This window comes from Scylla paramamosain, chromosome 25, assembly GCF_035594125.1.
Source record: "Scylla paramamosain isolate STU-SP2022 chromosome 25, ASM3559412v1, whole genome shotgun sequence".
Taxonomy (NCBI): domain Eukaryota; kingdom Metazoa; phylum Arthropoda; class Malacostraca; order Decapoda; family Portunidae; genus Scylla; species Scylla paramamosain.
In genome coordinates, this window is record NC_087175.1 from 17,503,375 (window position 1) to 17,508,145 (window position 4,771).

General features: G+C 39.0%; 1 non-coding gene across 1 annotated transcript; it reads right to left on the reverse strand.

Moving 5' to 3' along the window:
• Nucleotides 1–3,001: 3,001 nt before the first annotated feature.
• Trnap-ugg (transfer RNA proline (anticodon UGG)) lies at nt 3,002–3,073 on the reverse strand. Its single transcript has one exon. It is a non-coding gene; the product is annotated as a tRNA-Pro (tRNA).
• Nucleotides 3,074–4,771: the final 1,698 nt, after the last annotated feature.

Consider the following 4,771-nt stretch of genomic DNA (forward strand, 5'->3'; position numbering starts at 1 on the left):
GAAGAAGAAGAAGAAGAAGAAGAAGAAGAAGAAGAAGAAGAAGAAGAAGAAGAAGAAGAAGAAGAAGAAGAAGAAGAAGAAGAAGAAGAAGAAGAAGAAGAAGAAGAAGAAGAAGAAGAAGAAGAAGAAGAAGAAGAAGAAGAAGAAGAAGAAGAAGAAGAAGAAGAAGAAGAAGAAGAAGAAGAAGAAGAAGAAGAAGAAGAAGAAGAAGAAGAAGAAGAAGAAGAAGAAGGAGGAGGAGGAGGAGGAGGAGGAGGAGGAGGAGGAGGAGGAGGGGAAAGGAAAGTGGAGAGAGGAGGAAGAGAAGGAAGAAGAGAATGAGGGAGAAGAAGAGGAGGAGAAGGACGCAGAATAATAAGAGGGGGAAAAGAGCGGAGGAGGAAAATAAAGCGTAAAGTGAAGAGGATCTATGCTAAAAGTGTATTAAAAAATTTGTATCGTTAAAACATTTTACATTCTTTCCAGAGAACGTGGGTGGAAGACGAGGAGGAGGAGGAGGAGGAGGAGGAGGAGGAGGAGGAGGAGGAGGAGGAGGAGGAGGAGGAGGAGGAGGTTAGAAGAGTGGGAGAGGTAATGGAGAAGAGAGAGAGAGAGAGAGAGAGAGAGAGAGAGAGAGAGAGAGAGAGAGAGAGAGAGAGAGAGAGAGAGAGAGAGAGAGAGAGAGAGAGAGAGAGAGAGAGAGAGAGGATGAGAAATTGGAAAAAACCCTGAAACACATTCTCTCTCTCTCTCTCTCTCTCTCTCTCTCTCTCTCTCTCTCTCTCTCTCTCTCTCTCTCTCTCTCTCTCTCTATTGGTGTTTAAACATTCTTGAATATTTCAGGGACTTGTCTGTAAAACTGTGTGGATTCCATGATTGGGTAATATTGAGCTCAGACTGTGAAGCGTATCTCTCTCTCTCTCTCTCTCTCTCTCTCTCTCTCTCTCTCTCTCTCTCTCTCTCTCTCTCTCTCTCTCTCTCTCTCTCTCTCTCTGTTAAACAACACGTGCCAAGAAAACACTAAAAACCGCAACACATTTGGGGTTGGGAAGGTAGGTGGGAGGGGAAGAGGGGAGAAGGAATGGGTGAGAGGAAGGGGACGAGGAGGAAGAGGTTATGGCAACAAACTTTACTCATTAATTCCTACTTTTCAAATTATACAAAAGCCGCTTTTCTACTTATTTTTTTTTCTATCATTAATTACCAGAAAAAAAAGGGAAGATAAATTCACCAAACAATTTTCTCAGACAGAGGAAACATCAACTCAGCGCAAAAATATTTATATAAAAAAAAAAAATAATAATAATAATAACCTCCTATTTTTCTTTATAATTCTGGTGTTTTGCAGCATCCGGAAACTAGAGACTTTTATTGCACTCTTTTTTCTCTTTAATATTTTCCATCACTATTCTGGAGTTTCAATGGACGTGCTGTTTATGTTTAGTCTTCCCTCTTCTTCATTTCTGTCTTGTTTTTTTCTTTCTTTTTTTTTCATCTGCGTTTTGCGTTTCAATGGATGTGTTTTTTTGTTCTACATTTGTTTGATTGTTTTTTTCCTTGATTTTTTTCAGCGTCATTCGGATGTGGCTGACTTTTATTTTCTTTCATTTTTCATCTTTTCATTACTTTTTATCTTTGCCATTCCAAGCTCCAATAGATATGTTTTTTTTTTATCTTTCTTCATTTTTCTCTAATTTTTCCTTCATTTTATTTTCAGCTCCACTCGGATGCAGTTTTCTTTTACTTTCCTTCACTTTTCCTTCCTTTTTCCTTTACAAATTTTCCTGTCATCATTCACAATTTCAATAGACGCATTATATCCTTCTAATTCCTTTCATTTCTCCTTTCTTTTCTCGTCACCATTCGGACGTGTTGTCTTCAGTTTTAAGCTTTTATTTTTGTGCCTCTCGTCCTTCGCTTTTCTTTCTTTCCCTCCGAGTCTCATTACCATTAACGGGATTTTCTTCTGCGCCAGGTAACTGATACAGACTTAATTAGGGGAAGATGGAACTTGTGTTGGTGGTAAGTAAGTGGAGATGATTTGAAAGGAGAGGGAGGGAGAGGAGGGGAAGGAAGGAAAGGAAAGGATGTAGAAGAGGAGGTAATGATATTAGGAAGATAGGAGGAAATAAGGGAATGGAAGCACGGAGAGTGGGTAGGAAGAGGAAGGGAGGAGAATGGGATAGAAGGGGAATGGAAGAGGGAGTGAGAAAGGGTAAGAGAGAGAGAGAGAGAGATGGTTAGAGGGAAGAAAGAAAGAAGATGAGAGAACGGAGAAGAGTGGGTAGGTAAGCAGAGAGAGTGAGGGAAGGGAGAGATGGAGGATATGAAGAGAGGAAGAGAAGGGAAGAATAGAGAAAGAAGGTAAGGAAAGAGGAAGAAAAAATGGAATAAATATATGAATTGACAGGCAAATGAATAAATGGATAAATGAGAGGTAGGGAGAGAAGGAGGGAGGAAGAGAGGAGAGGAAGAGAGGGAGAGTGAGTGAATGAGGAAAAAAATGGTGATGAATAAATGGATAAATGAATAAATAGATAAATAGATGAATGAATGAATGAATAAATGAATGAATAAGAAAAAAAATACGAACGTGGGGGTGGGAGGCAGGGATGGAGGGACAAAAGAAAGAGAGAGAGAAAGGAAGGAAGAAACTAATGGCGAAAGAGAGAGAATATAGATAGAGAAAGGAAGATAAGGAAGAAATGAACAAAAAGAAGGAAGAAAAAACAGATGACAAATAAAAGTAAAAAAAGTGGAATGGAGGAAAGTAAGAAGAGAAGACAAAGTAAAAAAAAATACATTAGTATCCTTTTTCTCTCCAAATATTACGAAACTTTACCATTAACCTTCCAAAAACATTACATTTTTACTTCAAATATACGTAATCTATCGAATCTTCCATAAACATTATATATTCCACTAAATCTCCTAACTTTATGAAACATTATTAGCATCCACCATTACTCAAATCTTACATAATCTCAAGCAGACAGGGAAAAAAAAAAAAAAAATCACTGAAGGGCCTGTCCGGGATTCGAACCCGGGACCTCCTGCACCCAAAGCAGGAATCATACCCCTAGACCAACAGGCCACTTGGTAGACATCCTACTCATTTTGAACGCGTTGCTGTTGTTAATACTGCTTATGTAATGGTGATCGTGATGGTACTAGCAATGGTGGTGGCGGTGGCGGTGGTAGTAGTAGTAGCAGTAGTAGTAGTAGTAGTAGTAGTAGTAGTAGCAGTAGTAGTAGTAGTAGTAGTAGTAACAATATTACTACTACTACTACTGCTACTACTACTACTACTACTACTAATAATAATAATAATAATAATAATAAAACAATAAATAACAGTAGCAGCAATCTACCTACCTACATATCTACCATTCCCTACCCTCTGCCTCGTACATTCCCTCACATGCTGCTGATTGGATGGCAATTCTCTGTCCTCTCTCTGCATTCACTCGTCAATTCCATCTCGAAACCTTTTAAAGTGAGTCATTTTCAGTCACAAGCGAGACACGTGTCACAACGCTACGCAACTTCATAAATTTAACATGGACAACTTCATACTGAATTAGGCAGGAGTTTTACTGGCAGAGTTTAAATGTGTACAGTGTGGAAATCCAGTTAAAGGAAACAGTGTGGTTGATCTGTGCACGAGGCAGGAGTTGTGTTTTAGTGTGGAGGTAATGGCTGGTGTTCTAACTTTGTTCTCTCGTTAGGGCGGTTTTTCAAAGGCTATACAGATCACCAGCCGGGTTCTCTTGAGTGATATTATTATTATTATTATTATTATTATTATTATTATAATTATCAACACATCCACCATCACCACCACAACCGTCACATCAGCTCCTACCACCATACCACTTATACTCCCTCCCACGTACACACACACACACACACACACAACACCCACGCACACACACACACACACACACACACACTCCCTTACCGAAGACTGCCTTTCGAGACTTGCGTTATTCATGGTTTTCAAGACATTAAATTACGTTAATCAGGCTTTTCCAGACACTGTATTACGTCATTCAGGGTTTTAAAATTTATATTACGTTATTCAGTGCTTTCTAGATTTGAGTTACGTTATTCAGGGTTTTCTAGACAGTTAGGTTTTTCAGGGTTTTCAGGATAATTCGTTACGTTATTCAGGATTTTCAGGATAATTCGTTATGTTTTTTTTTCAGGGTTTTCAAGATAATTCGTTACGTTATTCAGGATTTTTTAGATACATTGGTACGTATTTCAGGGTTTTCAAGATAATTCGTTACGTTATTCAGGGTTTTGTAGATAATTCGTTACGTTATTTGGGATTTTCAAGATATTACGATATCCAAAAATTTTACGTTATTAAAATTATTTACGTAAAAAAATTACGTTATTCAGGGTTTTCTAGACATTGCATTACGTTTTCCGTGGTTCTCGAGACTTCCCTTACGTTATTTAAGGTTTTCGAGACACATTACACTATACAACATTTTGAGCACTACATTTTCTTTTAATTTTTGCTCTATCTCCCTCATTTTTCCCCTTCTTTTTCCCTTATTCCCCCCATTCTTGCTCGCAGCTTTTTGTTTTCATCCTACAATTGGCGTCTTCTTCAGGTCCCTTACGAGGCGCCGCGACCACTTAAGTCTGCCTTGAGTTCCCCTGATGCTGTTTTATCACTCCGCTATCTTCCTCGCCTCCTCTCTCACTCCTGAATGCGAGTTGGATTTGGTTAACTCCCGAACCGCCCCGTGTAAGGCTTCGGAGCTTCGGGACTCGCTTC